Source organism: Moschus berezovskii, chromosome Y, assembly GCF_049115385.1.
Source record: "Moschus berezovskii isolate FMDL1 chromosome Y, NW_MosBer_1.0, whole genome shotgun sequence".
NCBI classification, from domain to species: Eukaryota; Metazoa; Chordata; class Mammalia; order Artiodactyla; family Moschidae; genus Moschus; species Moschus berezovskii.
In genome coordinates this window covers 51,727,419-51,745,876 of record NC_142489.1, presented here as the reverse complement: position 1 = coordinate 51,745,876, position 18,458 = coordinate 51,727,419, and positions in this window count along the sequence as shown.

Below are 18,458 nucleotides of genomic sequence, written 5' to 3'. Positions count from 1 at the left end.
CATAGCAAGAGTGAGCATATTCCTCATATTCTTTCCCACGAGTTACATGACCTTTACCAAGCATTTATTAGGAAGGCTGAGACTCCCTTTTCTGATGGCGTTCTCAGTGTTTGTGAAGTTTTCCAGGCCTTTTTAGCATATTTGTCTATTTCACACTTTAATGAGATTGATAAGAGGTCATGAGGGTTGTTCAGTTGCCTTCATGAGCAACAGATAAGTACTTATGGAGGTACCTGATGCTCAGGGGAACATGGAGATGACGTTAGGATGAAGAAAGGATGGGTTCCACAGTGACATATCTGAAGACCTCAGTCACAGTGGGTTAGACTACTCATTGCTACAGTAAAAAAAAAAGTGGATGGCAAGGAAGTTGTAAGCATTCAACTCATGAGCCTAAGGCAGAAGTTTGAATGTCCGATTTAGATTTGAGATCAAGCTGATTCATCCCCACTAGGCTGGGTATCGATGAGTGGATAGAGTCAATGAGAGCTAGCTGAGAGGAAAAAAAAAATATATATATATATATATATATATTTTTTTACTGTAATACAAGTGAACTACTTTCGTGGTTACTGAATTCTCATCAGAGCTTCCTCCACACTACTATATCAGTCAGCCATCTCATGGACTCGTCCATATGATAATATACATGTTTCAGTGTTTCATGCTTCAATGCTATTTTTTCCTAGTATCCCACCCTCGCCATATCCCACATAGTCCCAAATTCTTTTCTTTAAATAAGTGTTACTTTTATTGTCTCGCTTATGGCATCGTTGTTACTTCTTTCTAAATTTCATATATAAGGTTTCATATACTGTGTTGGTGTTTCTATTTCTGGCTTGCTTCCCTCTGTATAATAGGCTGCAGTTTCATCCACCTCATAGCACTGACTCAAACATGTCCCTTTTTTAATAGCTGAATATTCCATTGTGTATATGACAGCATCATCCTTAACCATTGATCTTCGAACTGGACATCAAGGTTGTTTCAATTTCCAAGCTATAGTAAAGAGTGCTGCAATGAACATTGGAGTACATATGTTTCATTGAATTCTAGTTGTCTTGGTCTGTATGCACTGGGTCATATTGTAATTCTATTTTCATTTATTATTATTATTATTTTTTTTGTAAGGAATCTCCACACTGTCCTCCATAGTGCCCACACTAGTGTGCCTTCCCACCAACAACGTAAGAAGGTTCCCTTTCTCCGCTCCTTTTTCAGCATTGCTGGATTGTAGAGTTTTTTGATGGTAGTTTTTGATGGTAGTTTTTTGACCAGTGTGAAATGGTACCTCACTGTAGTATTGATTTGAGTTTCTCTGATAATGAGTGGTGTGGAGCAGATTTTCAGGTGTTTGTTAGACATCTGTATGTCTCCTTCTGAGAAATCTCTTCAGATCTTTATCCCACTTTTTGATTGGATTGCTTGTGTTTCTGGTATTGAACTGCATGAGCTGCTTGTATATTTTGGAGACTAATTTGATGTCAGTTAATTTTTTTACTATTATTTTCTCCCATTTGGAAGGCTGCCATTTCACCTTGCTTATTGTTTCCTTCATTGTGTAAAACTTTTAAGTTTAATGATGTCCCATGTTTGTTTTTGTTTTTATTTCTGTCACTCAGGAGGGTCACAGAGAATGATACTGTGATTTGTGTTAGAGTCTGTTCTGCCTATGTTTTTCTCTGAGAGTTGCATAGTTTCTAGACCTATGTTTAATCCATTTTAAGTGCATTGTTGTATAGGGTGGTAGAATGTTTTTTAGCACCACTCTTTTACAGTTGTTGACAATTTTCCCCAGCAGTGCTTTTTAAAGTGGTTGTCTCTCCTCCATTATATATTTTTGCCTCATTTGTCAAAGATAAAGTGTCCATATGTGTGTGGATATATCTCTGGGCTTTCTATATGGTTCCATTGATCTGTATTTTTGTCTTGTGCAGGTACGTTTCTTTCTCGATGACTGTAGCTCTGTAGTATAACCTGAAGTCAGGCAGGTTGATCCCACTATATCCATTCTTCTTTTTCAAGATTGTTTTGGCTATTAAAGGTTGAAATTGTTTGTTCTTGTTCTGTGGAAACGACAACAACAACAGCAATAACACTGGTAGATAGCGGTGAACCTATTGTGTTTTGGCTAGTGTACTCATTTTCACGTATTGATTCTTCTGATCTAAGAACCTGACATATTTCTCTGTCTGTTTCTATTATCTTTATTTCTGCAGTGTTTTAGGTTTCAATATATAGATTCAGGTCTTTTGTTTCTTTAGGTAAATTTATTCCTAAGTACTTTATACTTCTCTTTGCAATGGAGAATGGGATTTTTCCCATTAAAATTCTGAAGCATTATCAGTTAATAGGTCAGCGAGTTCTTTAACAGTTTCCTTTCCCTGAGAACCTGGGTATGAACAGTAGGCTTCTTTTGAACTTGAAAGCTTATTTTCAAGAGGCAATGATATATGTCTTTTCAAGGTTTGCTGTAACAGCATGCCATAAAACAGGTAGCTTCAGTAAATGTTTTCTTATACTTGCAGGATCTAGCCAGTAATCAAAGGGTTACCAGATTTGCTTTCTTCTGAGTCGTCTTTTGGATGGTGACACATCATCACATGGCTTTGTCTTCACATATAAATGTCTCTGTGTTTTTTGTGTCTGCACTCCTTTCCTGATAAAAACCTTGTCCTGTATATCAAAATATCTACCTAAAAACCCATTTTCAAAAAGGTTCAGAAAGAAATTACACATTGCTCATAATTTTGACTCTGTACAAAGTACAGTAAGTTCAGTTCAGTCTCTCAGTCATGTCCGACATTTTTGACCCCGTGAGTCACAGCATGCCAGGCCTCCCCGTTCATCACCAACTCCTGGAGTTCACTCAAACTCATGTCCATCGAGTCGGTGATGCCATTGGCTTCAAAATACACATTTTGAGAGGACAACATTATTCTACAATATTGATTTTCTTCTTTTCACTTGTTACTGCTCTATACTAATCTGTCTCTGAGTGTTCACCCCACTAATCAGATCTACCCAATTGAGAATGCAGATTCTTAAGAAAAAGGGGTTCTTTGGGATAAATACAATTATAAACAAGACTCAGAGTTTCTTGCAAACCTCCATATCCTCTCCATAAAGGCATTAAGTAAAGAAAAAATTTATTTTGTATAAGTATTAAACCAAACTGTGATGCACGTATACAAACTACAAAATTGATGTAAAGTTAAAATACTATATTTTATATATGTATACTAGCAAAATATAATATATGTATACTAGCAAATCAGTTCATTACAGTATTTTCAAAGTTATAAGTATTCTTCAAATAGACCTGATTACATTTGTCACAGTAATTTGGTCCTTAATTAGCTTGATAATCGGGGTAGCCATCAGGTTTTGCTAAATATTTTTTATTATTATCATTATTTTAAATGTATTTATTTTAATTGGAGGCTGATTACTTTACAATATTATATTGGTTTTGCCATACACTGACATGAATTCGCCTCGGGTGTACATATGTTCCCCATCTTGATCCCACATCCACCTCGCTCCCGATCCCATCCCTCTGGTTCATCCCAGTGCACCAGCTAATTTGTTTTATACTGGAAAATGATAAACTTCTCATGTACACATGAGAGAAAGTGGTTTTGAAATGAGGCACTCTCTCATCCACCTAACTGAGACATAAGATGCAACTGCTAATAAATACCTATTATTAGACTGTTATTTCCAAAGATTGGGGTTTAAATACTAGAGGTTTTCATTGCAGAGCAATGCAAGATGTGTGGCTTATGCCTTTAATTACAGAAAACTCCTCAGCTTTCAACATAGCTCACTTAGAGGAAAGGTAAGTGAGGGTTGTGATTAGGTGTTGCAAATATCTTGCTGTCAGATCCTGTTATTGAGGTAAGGTCATGGTCAGGTAATACTGTTTCTGTAAACCTGTACTGAAGCAAATATCAATCCGTAACCTAAAAGGAAATATCCAAAAATTACTTTCATCATCCAACATCTTGGTTACGAGGAGGGTTTCCCTCTGAAGGCTGGTTATCCTGTCTGGGCGCAGGCTAGATCTCAACGTCTGGTCTTGGTTCTCCAATCAGTGCCCAGTCCCAGCTGAAGGGGAAGCTGTCTGTTCTCCGTTTCCTTCTCTTTCCAAGGTTCTCATACATTGTCCAGTCATTTTAATGAGTGAGTCAAGTGCCCGAAACACAGTTGGCCCTCGGTATTCTCATACTATCAAAAAGGGGGCTGGGTGTCATAGACTGTTACCCCTACGGTTTGCCATAACCATTAGGTCATGGAGGTGAGCATCAGCCATGTTGGCTACTTCTTCGAACCCTGGTGAAGGCCAGTGAATGGCTCCTTCAAGGGATCTGGGCCTCTGAAATACATAGCCTTTTGCCTTTCCTGAAGTTCTGCCTTTCACTACCAGGCCCTAGGTTAGAATGCCTAGAAGGTCCTGAGCAATGGGAGCAATATATATTCTACTACACACCACTGAGAGTGTGACTGTGGTTGGAGTTGTATTTCTAACTTCTCTAATAATCTTGAGCTAAGATCTGCAGATCTATGTCCGTCCTGTCTCTTTTAGAACATCTTCCTTGAAGAAATATTTGACCTATGATACAAGTTGGTAACTTGAACAATCGTGCTCGATTTTGAATAAGCTCAGATAACAATTTTCAACTCAACTTTCCTAAATTCACATGTTTTAACTAAAACCATCAGGTGATTAAATTTCTGTTACCTTGTAACTGAAATATTTCATTTACCATCATGTTCTCAACGACCAAAACATTGCAAATGGTGGAACAATTTATTTGTTCAGTGCTAGAGGTACAGTTGACTTGTAATATTGCTTTAAGAAATTTTATTTTATAAAAATTATATAATCTCTTATTTTTTGTAATATATCAAAATGAATGACACTTATGTGTACATAAATCCCTGAATTTTTAGACTTCCTTCACATTTAGGTCATCAGAGAGCACCAAGTAGAATTCTTTTATTTTCTTTACTCCTTTTTCATAATTTAGTTTAAAAAATTAAGTGGACGATAATCATAATCGAATATTGGGATGGTTTTTGTAATATACACATACTAATGACCCATAATTATACAAGGAGAAGGTCAATTAGCATTAAAGAAAGCCAGTGCCAAAGAATGTTCACACTACCACACAATTGCAATCATCTTACACATTAGCAAAATAATGATCGAAATTCTCCAGACCAGGCTTCAACAGTACATCAACCATGAATTTCCAAGTGTTCAAGTTTGATTTTTGAAAGGCAGAGGAACCAGAAATCAATTTATCAACAGCTTTTGGATCAGCAACACAGGAAGAGAGTTCCAGAAGAAAAAATTCTACTTCTGCATCGTTGACTACACCAAACTTTTTACTACGGGTCACAACAAACTATGGAAAATTCCTCAAGAGATGATAATACCAGACCACCTGACCTGCCTCCTGAATAATCTGTATGCAGATAAAGACGCAAGTTAGAACTGGAAATGGAAAGACAATCTGAATCCAAAGGGAAAGGAGTATGTCAAGGCTGTATACGGATATGCTGTTTATGTAAATTATATGCAGATTACATCATGAGAAATGCCAGGTTGCATAAATACACCCTGAAATCAAGATAGCCAGGTGAAATATCAATAATCTCTTATCTGAAGATGGAACCAAGTTTATGGTAGAAAGGGAAGATGAACTAAAGAGCCCCTTGATGAAAGTGAAAGTGGAGAGTGAAATAGATGACATAAAACTCAAAATTCAGAAAACAATGATCATGGCCACCGGTCCCATCACTTCATGGCAAATAGAAGGTGAAACAATGGAAAGAATGAGAGGTTTTTTTTTTTTTTTTTTTTTTGGCCAGGGGTGGGGTTTGGGGAGTGGAGGTGTATTCAAAATCACAGCAGATTGAGAATGCAGACGTAACATTAAAAGATGCTTTCTCTTTGGAAGAAAAATATGACCAAACTAGACAGAATATCTAACATCGGAGAGATTACTTTCCAAAATATTTCTGTCTAGTCAAAGTTATGGCTTTGCCAGTAGTCATGTATGGATGGGAGATTTGGACTATACAGAAAGCCAAAGAATTGATGCTTTTGAATTGTGATGATGGAGAAGTGGCTTAAGAGTGTTTTGGACGGTAAGGAGATCCAAGGAGTTCATCCTAAAGGAAATCAGTCCAGAACATTCATTGGAAGACCTGATGTTGCAGCTAAGACCCAATATTTTGGCCACATGGTGGGAAGAACTGATTCATTTTTAAAAGACCTTAATGCTGGGAAAAGTTTAAGGTGGGAGGATAACAGTAGACAGAAGAGGAGAAGATTGGAGAGCATCACCGACTTAATGAACATGAGTTTGAATAAACTCGATGAGTTGGTGATGGTCAGGGAGGACTGACATGCTGCAGTGCATAGGGTCACAAAGATTTGTCAATGACTGAGCAACTGAGCTGCACTGAACTGAGCGTGGCTCGACCCATCAGAACAAGAACCAGTTTCCCTTAGTCAGTCGTTCCCATCAGGAAGCTCCCATAAACTCTTGACGTTATCCATCAGAAGTTAGAACGAATGAAAACCATAATCTCAGAAAGCTTGCCAAATTGATCACATGGGATACAGCCTTGTCTAACTCACTCAATGAAACTATGTGCCATGCTTGTAGGGGCACTCAAGATGGATGGGTGATGGTAGTGGTTTCTGACAAATAGTGGTCCTTGGAGAAGGGAATGGAAAACCTCGTCAGTATTCCTGCCTGAAGAACTCCATGAGCAGCATGTAAAGGCAAAATATAGCATACTGAAAGACAAACTCCAAGGTTGGTAGCTGCCCAATATGATATGAGAGATCAGTGCAGAGGAAACTCTAAAAAGAATGACGCGATGGAGCCAAAGCCAAAACAGTACCCAGTTGCAGTTGTGACTAGTGATGGAAGAACACCCCGATGCTGTAAAGAGCAAGATTGCATAGGAACATTTAAAGTTAGGTCCATGAAACAAGGAAAATAGGAAGGGGTGAAAACGGCAACGTCAAGAGTGAACATTGACATTTTAGGGATCAGTGAACTAAAATGGACAGGAATGGATGAATTTAACTCAGATTACCATTATGTCTACTACAGTGGGAAAGAAACCCTCAGAAGAAACGGAGTAGCCATTATAGTAAACAAAAGAGTCTGGAATGTAGTATTTGGTGGCAATCTGAAAACCGACAGAATGATCTCTGTTTCTTTCCAAGGGAATCCATTCAATAGCACAGTAATCCAAGTCTGCCCTGACCAGTCATGCTGAAGTAGCTGAATTAGAACGATTCTACGAAGACCTACAAGACTTTCTAGAAGTAACAGACAAGAAAAATGACTTTTCCATCACAGGGAAAGGAATGCAAAAGTAGGAAGTCAAGAGATACCAGGGGTAACAGGCAAATTTGGCCTTAGATTACAAAATGAAGTCTTCCAAATGTTAACAAAGATTTGCCAAGAGAACACACTGCTAATGGCAAGCACCCTCCTCTGGGAACATGAGAGAATACTACAAATATACCTCATCATATGGTTAATACTGAAGTCACATTGACTTTTTCTTCACAGCCAAAGATGCAGAAGATCTGTAGAGCCAGCAAAGAAAGACTAGGAGTGGACAGTGGCTCAGGATATGAATTCCTTATTGCCAAAGCAAGAGTTAAATTGAAGAAAGTAGGGAAAACCACTAGATCATTCAGGTATGTCCTACATGAAATCCCTTATGATTACACGGTGAAACTGACAAATAGATTCAAGGGATTAGATCTGATACAAAGAATGCCTGATGAACTATTGAGAGAGGATTGTGACATTGTAAAATAGGCAGTGATCAAGACCCTCCTCAAGAAAAATACGTAAAGGCAAACTGGTTTGCTGAAGATGCCTTACAAATAGATGAGAAAATAAGCTAAATCAAAGGAAAAAATTAAAGATATAACAATCTGAATGCAAAGATCCAAGGAATTGGAAGGAGTTATAAGAAAGCCTTCTTCAGTGATTAATGGTAAGAAATAGAGGAAAATAATGGAATGGGAAAGACTAGAGACCTCTTCAAGAAACTTAGAGATACCAAGGAAGCATTTCATGCAGAGATGTTCAACATAAAGGACAGAAATTGCATGGACCTCAATGAAGCGGAAGATAGTAAGAAGAGGTGACAAAGTTACACAGAAGAACTATATTAACAGAATCTTCATGACCCAGATAACCGCGATAATGTGATCACTCACCTATAGCCAGTCCTCTTGGAATGTGAAGTCAAGCCATCCTTATGAAACTTCACTATGAACAAAACTAGTGGAACTGATGAAATTCCAGTGCAGCTATTTCATAGTCTGAAAAAATGATCATCTCTAAGTGCTGTACTCAGTATGAAAGGAATTTGGAAAACTAAGCCGTGGCCACAGGACAGGAAACATTCAGTTTTTATTCCATTCCAAAGAAAGGCAATTCCACAAACTGTTCCCACTGGGAAATAGATGGGGAAAGAGTGGAAACAGTGTCAGACTTTATTTCTTGCGCTCCAAAATCACTGTGGATGCTGATTGCAGCCATGAAATTAACAGATACTTACTCCTGGGAAGGAAAGTTATGACCAACCTTGATAGTATATTAAAAAGCAGAGGCATTACTTTGCCATCAAAGGTTCGTCTAGTCAAGGCTATGGTTTTTACAGTGGTCATGTATGGATGTGAGAGTTGGACTGTGAAGAAAGCTGATCTCCAAAGAATTGAATCTTTTGAACTGTGGTGTTGGAGAAGACTCTTGTGAGTCCCTTGGACTGCAAGGAGATCCAACCAGTCCATTCTAAAGGAGATCAATCCTGGGTGTTCATTGGAAGGACTGATGCTAAAGCTGAAACTGCAATACTTTGGCCACCTCATGCGACGACTTGACTCACTGGAAAAGACACGGATACTGGGAGGGATTGGGGCAGGAGGAGACGAGGACAACAGAGAATGAGATGGCAGGATGGCATCACCGACTCGATGGACATGAGTTTGAATGAACTCCGGGAATTTGTGATGGACAGAGAGTATTGGCGTCCTGTGATTCATGGGGTCGCAAATGTCAGACACGACTGAGAGACTGAACTGAACTGATACTTTTACATTGGAGAAGAAAATGGCAGCCCACTCCAGTATTCTTGCCTGGAGAATTCCAGGGACGGCGGAGCCTGGTGGACTGCCTTCTATGGGGTCGCACAGACTCGGACACGACTGAAGCAACTTAGCAGCAGTAGCATACTTTTACATGCAAATACAGTGATACCAGTATTACTCCATGATACTTGTATTTTTTATTTCACTCTGTGAAAATCTGGGTTCTATTTTTCTTATGTGAAATGTGGAATTCTCTATTACTCATGTATGAAAATCTGCATGGTGGTTTTCTGGCATTTAATGTGGAATTCTGTATATTTCCCATATGGAAATCTTGACACTGGTTCTCTGAAGATATGGAGAATCAGTATGGATTTGGAATGATCTCTCTTGCACAAATGAAATTAGGGCCCCACTGTTTCTTCATCAAGTTTAGAGTTTGTTGTATTTCTCAAATATATATCTAAACAGAATGTTATCCATGAAATGTGCAATGCTCCTTATTGACTCTATTCAATCCTAGGTGACAATTCTCCACTTTGGAAGTTGCACACCTTTATATTTCATATTGGAGATGAGAATGCAAGCTTCCCGTGGAGAAATATGGAAATCTCTAAATTTGATATGAAGAACTGGTTTTTCAGCTACAGAAACATTTTTGTTCCCTGTTTGCTATGTTTCCCTGTGCCTCTGAACATTTGTGTTTACATGCGTGGGTAGACATGGCTGTGTTTGTATGTGTTTCTGTATGTGGCTGTGTGTCCAACTACAGGTGAAGTAGAAATTAAGGTGAGAGATCACGAGACATGCAGCAAGCAGAAGGAGGCATGAGGTGTCCACAGAGTGGGGAAGACTGGCCCATGCATCTCTGAGGTGCTCCTGTTCAGCACAGGAATGAGGAAAGGACAGCCAGTGACAATTCAGGAAAGTGGGTCCACAAATCTGGGTTTACCTCAAAAGACATAAAGAAACTCACAGTTTGTGCCACGTTGATGTGTGTATTTCTACCAAGAAGCAGATGGGACGCTTTGAGAACTCACCCAGTGTAAATTCAATGGTGTGGGTATTTTAAAGCATAGCCTTTGGACCCTTTAGTCTATGGGAAGTGGGGTATCCTGTGGAAATGGTGAGCATGGCTATAACAGGTTCCGAGACTTTAAAGAGGTCAAGGTCCTTCCGAAACGAACAGAGACTGGAAGGAGGAGGAACAGAAAGATAGCCTACTGCACTGGAGAATTTTTACACATTAGAGGAAGGCCCTGGCCTACTGCTGTTTCAGACCCGTCCATCAGGCAGCATACTCCCTCTCTGATGTGGTCAATGATAGCATCATGTGAGACAAATGACATGATCATGTAGACTCCTTCATCGTGAAACCACAGACATCCTCGGATACAGTGTGTGAGCATGCAATCCATCCAGGTGCTTCTTGCATAACTGGCAGTGTAGAAATGTGAAGAAAGTACAGCTATGGGGTATATGATTTTTCCCCTTTGCTAGTGTGTGCCTGTGAGGGAGAAAAGTGGCCAACTAGAAGGGTGTTCACTTATCTTTTCCTGAGAGAGCTCCAAATTTGCAGCTTGCTACTGAATGTTGATGGACAAGACCCAGAGGCAGACCTGTCTTTCAGTGATTGAGTGTCTCCTGCAAAGGCATGGGTCAGCAGTGGCCTGACACGGGAGAGGGTCTCTGGCTGCTACAAACCTGCGTCATGCAGTTTATGGCATATGCACTCTTGGAGGAGTTTGCCATTCAATCCACAATAAAGCCAGCTACCAGACATCCACAAATTGAAAAATAATTATTCCGAAGAAAGTCTCGTACTGTTAAGGAAGTTCTAGGAGCACTGCACACTTTCTCACCTGGGGGTCTGGCAAAGGGATTGAGAACCCCAGAGGAAATTTGACTTTGGAGGTCAGTGGGATTTGATTACAGAACTTCCACAGAACTGAAGCAGACTGATGGAGGGCACAAACAAAACTTTGTATGAACCAGGAGACAAGAATAAGGAAAAGTGTCCCCACAATAGACTGAGCCAGATTTGCCTGTGAGTGTCAAGGAGTCTCCAGCAGAGGCGTGGGCAAAGAGTGGACTGCAGCAGGATGAGGGGCACTGAATACAACAGTGCTTGCATAAGACCTTTTGAAGAAGATCACAATTACTTTCATTACTCATACCGGAGTTTATCCTCAGTTCAAACAACAGGGCTGGAACACAACAACCCGCACCCCACCCCCCTGCCACTGCAAACAGAAAATCGGATTAAAGATTTACTGAACATGGCCCCACCTATATAAAAACGACTCAGGTTCACTCACAGTCTGTCCCTCCCATCAGAAAACTTCTATAAGCCTTTTATGCTTATATATTAGAGGGCAGACAGAATGGAAACCACAATCACAGAAAACTAACCAAACTGATGAAGTGGATCACAGTTTTGTCTAATGCAATGAAACTATGAGTCACGCTATGTAGGACCATCCAGGATGGATGGGTCATGATGGAGGGTTCTGACAAAACGTGGGCCAGTGGGGAAGTGAATTGCAAATAGCTTCAGTATTTTGCCTTGAAACACCACAAACAGTATGGAAAGGCAAACAGATGGGACACTGAAAGATGTACTCCCCAGGGTGGTAGGTGCCAATGTGCTTCTGGAAATCAGTGGAGAAGTAACTCCAAAAATAAAGAAGAGATGAAGTCAGAGCAAAAACAATACCCAGCTGTGGTAGTGACTGGTGATGGAAGTAAAGCCTCACTCTGTACAGAACAATAGTGCACAGGAACTTAGAAAGTTAGGTCCATGACTCAAGTAAACTTGGAATTCGTCAAACAGGATATATCAATGGTGAACATCAAACTTTCAGGAATCAGTGAATTAAAATTGACTGGAATGGGCAAATTTAATTGACATGACCATCTTATCTACTACGGTGGGCAAGAATTCCTAGAGAAGAAATGGTGTAGCACTCATAGTCAACAAAAGTGTGTGAAATACAGTTCTTGGGTGCATTCTTAAGAATAGCAGAAAGATCTCTGCTGATTCTCAAGGCAAACTATGCAACAGCACAGTAATCCAAATATAGGTCCTTACCAGCAATGTTCAAGTAGAAATTGAGCTGAAGGTCAGTGAGAAGCTGAAGTTGAGTGGTTCTATTTTTACCAACAGGATCTTCTAGAATTAACAGACAAACACACACATAAAGGTATAATTTGCATCATAGGGGACTGGAATGCAAAAGGAGGACATCAAGAGATACCTAGATTCACAGATAATTTTGGCCTTTAGGTACAAATTGAACCAGGACAATGTCTAACACAGTTTTGCCAAGACAAAGCACTGTCATAGGAAACTTTTTTCCAACAACAAATGAGACGACTTTACACATGCACACAGTTCAGTTCAGTTCAGTCGCTCAGTCGTGTCCGATTCTCCGCGACCCCATGAATCACAGCACGCCAGGCCTCCCTGTCCATCACCAACTCCCGGAGTTCACTCAAACTCATGTCCACAGAGTCAGTGATGTCATCAAGCCATCTCATTCTTGGTCGTCCCCTTCTCTTCCCTCCCCCAACCTTTCCCAGCATCAGAGTCTTTTAAGAAGATGGTTAATACCGAAATGAAACTAATTATATGCTTTACAGCTGAAGATGGAGAAGCTCGATGTAGCCACCCAAAACAAAACTAGGATCTGACTGTGGCTGAGATCATCAGCTCATACTGAAACATTTAGACTTATTTCAACAAAAGTAGGAAAATCCCTAGATCATTCAGGTTGACCTAAGTAAAAGCCCTTTTGATTATCATTGGAAATCTAATAGAGTTCCTGGAGAACTAAGGGCAGAGGTTCGTGATATTATACACGAGCAGCAATGAAGACTATCCCCAAGACAAAGAATTGCACAAAGGCAAAACGGTTTTCTGAAGACACCTTACACTAGCTGAGAAGAAGAAAAAAAGAAAAAGGAGAGAGAGAGAAGTGGAAGTAAAACGAGAATGGCAAAGATATACCTATTTGAATGTAGAATTTTGAAGAATAGCTAGGGCAGATAAGAAAACCTTCCTTATTGATCAATGCCAAGAAATAGAGGTTAAAAATATAATCAGATAGACTAGAGGTCGCTTCAAGAAATTTAAAGATACCATGGGAAGATTTCATGCAAAAAAGTGCACAATAAAGGTCAGCAATATTAGGGACCTAACAGAAGCAGGAACTATTAAAATGTGTCAAGAATACAGAGAACTCTACAAAGAAACTCTTCATGACCAGTTAACCAAGATGGTGTCATCACTCAACTAGATCCATGTCACGATCTTCGTAGACCCGGACCTGGTGAATGGAGTTAACAGAAAAGGATGCAGGCGACAGAAGTCTCAAGTGAAACAAGGGTACTTTTTTTTTGCAGAAATACATGCTTATATATCGTCAGTAAAATTATTATTCTGCCACCAAAAATAATGAAATTCCACCAGTTACAACAAGATGTTTAATCCTTTGAGACACTGAAGGGCATCCAGGCAGGTGTCCTCTCCCATGATCCCAGTCGTGAGAACTGCGTTCAGATCTGCTCATCCCTATTTTGCAGGAACTAAGAATGAACAGAGAGTCCTTGAGAAATGGTACACAAGGGAAGAAAACATATTGGATCCCTTAAAGTTGAACGTCCTCTGACTATTCTCCCTGTTTTATTTTTTCATAATTGGGGGTGACTGCATATGCTTCTGTGAAAAAGGCACTGACCAATTGAGTTTGCCTGTTTAGTCTGAATATTTTAGTTGAAAGGCATTAGTATACTACAAATATAATCACCATGATAATTACCAGCATTATGGCTCCAGATCCAATACGATGTGTAATGCTTTGATGTCATCCTCAAGTGAGTAGCCCAAATAATTGATCAGCTAGCTGTTCAGCTAAGGTTTCTAAATTTTTGGAAAAGGATGGACTCTTAGAGGAGATTTCAAAGATTTTCTTTTGGAACAATTGTACATTTAAGGAAGCATTTTTATGAATATCTTGTAAATGAAATTTGCTTTGTTCGCAGTTGTAAGCACTATTGCTGAACCAAACAGGAGTAACGCAAAACTGTGTAGAAATCCAATTACATATTAATAATCTTTGCATTTTTAAATCTATTAATTGTTCTCTGACCAATTGGATGCCTGCTTTTAATTCTTGTATTTTATCCTGAACGTCCTCATCCGGCTGAGGCTGGGTGGCCCACACAGTATCAACATCTTTAGTACAAATTTGAATAAAGTTTTGGGTGTGAACTGAGTTTTGTAAAGCAATGCCTGCAACTCTGGCAGTGACGCAAATGGCTATTAGTCCCAAAATGCCAAGAATTAGCCACTCAATAAATCACTTAGGTCGTTGGAGTAATTTAGAGAGTAACCAGGAGGCAAGTTCTACCATGGGACCTTCTTCCCAGGGCCGTCGGAGATCTACTTGTCAACCACAGACTGTACCGAGAACAAAGAATCAAAAGGGATTCATTTTTTTAGAGAGAAATAGAGGAATTTAGACAAGTATACAATTTACAATCTATACAAGTTACAGAACATAAAGTTTTATTAAATTGTGAGTTCCCTACGGCTATAACAAAAGGAAGGGGGATGAAAGCTTGTATAAAATATGAATGATTATAACGGAAGGACGACTTACTATGACAACGATTGGTCCCTGTGAGATATCAAGTCCATGTTCCAAGTATTTAAATACGTACATCAAGTTTCCAGATGTCCCATTGTTCAGGTCCAATTCATTTATTGAGGATGATTCGAGAGCGAGGAGTTGCCATTTTGCTGTCAAGCCAGGCAAAGAGTCCTATGACATGGAAGTTTTCCATTGAAATGTTGGTAATCTTCCATTCTACTTGAGTAACATAATCACACATTATATTATTAAGATCATCTGAGCAGTTAGATAGCCACATTCTATGGGTTCCCCAATCAACAATGGTGTAAATGGTCAGAAAAATTAATTTCCATGATTTAGCTTGATATCTACCCCAGTAAACAGGAATATATGTAGAGTCCTTATACGTAAACCCTTTACATTTCAACTTTTGTCCTTTTCCGAAAGTTTGGGTAGTATTCACATGGTTTTCATAAAAGGACAGGGCAGGAAACAGTCCAAGCAATGAAAGGAAATTCTTTTTTGGAGGCAGGATGTAAGCCCACTTTTGTTGACTAACATTAATACAGAATTCTGCTGGGACCATGCATAAAGGAAGGATTTCATAGCCTAGAGAAATGCTTATTAGTCTTCTATCTTGAGAGAGGGCACCTCAAATCTCCAAGGAGAATGCATATGTACTGTGTCATTAGTGGATATGATTGGTTCTGTATCTATCCATTCTACAACTTGCAATAAAGGAGCCCTAGGTAAATAAGTCTAATCAGTTCAGTTCAGTTCAGTCGCTCAGTTGTGGCCGACTCTATGCGACCCCATAAACCACAGAACGCCAGGCCTCCCTGTCCATCACCAACTCCCGGAGTATAGTCAAACTCAGTCCACAGAGTCGGTGATGCCATCCAGCCAACTCATTCTCTGTTGTCCCCTTCTCCTGGCGCCCCCAACCTTTCCCAGCAACAGAGTCTTTTCCAATGAGTTAGCTCGTCACATGAGGTGGCCAAAGTATTGCAGTTACAGGTTTAGCATCAGTCCTTCCAGTGAACACTCAGGATTGATCTCCTTTAGAATGGACTGGTTTGATCTCCTTGCAGTCCAAGGGACTCACAAGAGTCTTCTCCAACACCACAGTTCAAAAGCATCAATTCCTTGGTGATAGCTTTCTTCACAGTCCAACTCTCACATCCATACATTACCACGGGAAAAACCATAGCCTTGAATAGACGGACTTTGGTTGGCAAAGTAATGTCTCTGTTTTTTAATATACTATCTATGTTGGTCATAACTTTTCTTCCAAGGAGTAAGCGTCTTTTAATTTCATGGCTGAAGTCAGCATCTGCAATGATTTTGGAGCCCCAAAAAATAAAGTCTGACACTGTTTCCACTGTTTTTCCATCTATTTCCCATGAAGTGATGGGACCAGATGCCATGATCTTTGTTTCCTGAATGTTGAGCTTCAAGCCAACATTTTCACTCTCCTTTTTCACTTTCATCAAGAGGCTTTTTAGTTCCTCTTCATTTTCTGTCATAAGGGTGCTGTCATCTGCATATTAGAGGTTACTGATATTTCTCCCAGAAAACTTGATTCCAGCTTGTGCTTCTTCAGGCCAGCGTTCCTCATGATGTACTCTGAATATAAGTTAAATAAGCAAGGTGACAATATACAGCCTTGACATACTCCTTTTCCTATTTGGAACCAGTCTGTTGTTCCATGTACAGTTCTGACTGTTGCTTCCTGACCTACCTACAGGTTTCTCAAGAGGCAGGTCAGGTGATCTGGTATTCCCATCTCTTTCAGAATGTTCCACAGTTTATTGTGATCCACACAGTCAAAGGCTGTGGCATTGTCAATGAAGCAGAAATAGATGTTTTTCTGGAACTCTCTTGCTTTCTCCATGATCCAGCGGATGTTGGCAATTTGATTTCTTGTGCCTCTGCCTTTTCTAAAACCTGCCTGAACATCTGTGAGTTTACGGTTCACATATTGCTGAAGCCTGGCTTGGAGAATTTTGAACATGACTTTACTAGCGTGTGAGATGAGTGCAATTGTGCGGTATTTTGAGCATTCTTTGGCATTCCCTTTCTTTGGGATTGGAATGGAGACTAACCTTTTCCAGCCCTGTGGCCACTGCTGAGTTTTCCAAAATTGCTGGCATATTTAGTGCAGCTCTTTCACAGAATCGTCTTTCAAGATTTGAACTAGCTCAAGTGGAATTCCATCACCTCCACTAGCTTTGTTCATAGTGATGTTTCCTAAGGCCCACTTGACTTCACATTCCAAGTTGTCTGGCTCTAGGTCAGTGATCATGTTTTCATTACTATCTTGGTCATGAAGATCTTTTTTGTACAGTTGTTCTGTGTATTCTTACCACCTCTTCTTAATATCTTCTGCTTCTGTTCGGTCCGTACCATTTCTGTCCTTTATCGCGCCCATCTTTGCATGAAATATTCCCTTGGAATCTAATTTTCTTGAAGAGCTCTCTTGTTTTTCCTATTCTGTTGTTTTTCTCTATTTCTTTGCATTGATCACTGAGGAAGGCTTTCTTATCTCTCCTTGCTATTCTTTGGACGTCTGCATTCAGATGCTTATATCTTTCCTTTTCTCCTTTGTTTTTCGCTTCTCTTCTGTTCACAGCTTTTGTAAGGCTTCCTCACACAGCCATTTCGCTTTTTTCCATTTCTTTTCCATGAGGATGGTTTCGGTCCCTGTCTCCTGTATAATGTCACGAACCTCCGTCCAGAGTTCATCAGGCACTCTATCTATCAGATCTAGTCCCTTAAATCTATTTCTCACTTCCACTGTATAATCATACGGGATTTGATTTAGGTTATATCTGAATGGTCTAGTGGTTTTCCCTATTTTCTTCATTTTAAGTCTGAATTTGGCAATAAGGAGTTCATGATCTGAGCCACAGTCAGCTCCTGGTCTTGTTTTTGCTAAATGTATAGACCTTCTCCATATTTCGCTGCAGAGAATATAATCAATCTGATTTCGGTGTTGACCATCCGGTGATGGCCATGTCTAGAGTCTTGTGTTGTGTTGTTGGAAGAGGGTGTTTGCTATGACCAGTGCATTCTCTTGACAAAACTCTATTATCCTTTCCCTGCTTCATTCCGTTCTCCAAGGCCAAATTTGCCTGTTATTCCAGGTGTTTCTTGACTTCCTCCTTTTCCATTCCAGTCCCCTATGAGGAAAAGGACATCTTTTTCGGGTGTTAGTTGTAAAAGGTCTTGTAGGTCTTCATAGAACTGTTGAACTTCGGCTTCTTCAGCGTTACTGGTTGGGGCATAGGCATGGATTACTGTAATATTGAATGGTTTGCCTTGGAAACGAACAGAAATCATTCTGTCATTTTTAAGATTGCATCCAAGAACTGCATTTCAGACTCTTTTGTTGACTATGATGGCTACTCCATTTCTTCTAAGGGATTGCTGCCCACAGTGGTAAATATAATGGTCATCTGAGTTAAATTCACCCATTCCAGTCCTTTTTAGTTCACTGATTCCTAGATTGTCTATGTTCACTCTTGCCATCTCCTGTTTGACCACTTCCAATTTGCCTTGATTCATGGGCCTAACATTCCAGATTCCTATGCAATACTGCTCTTTACAGCACTGGACCTTGCTTCTATCACCAGTCACATTCACAACTGGGTATTGGTTTTGCTTTTGCTCCACCC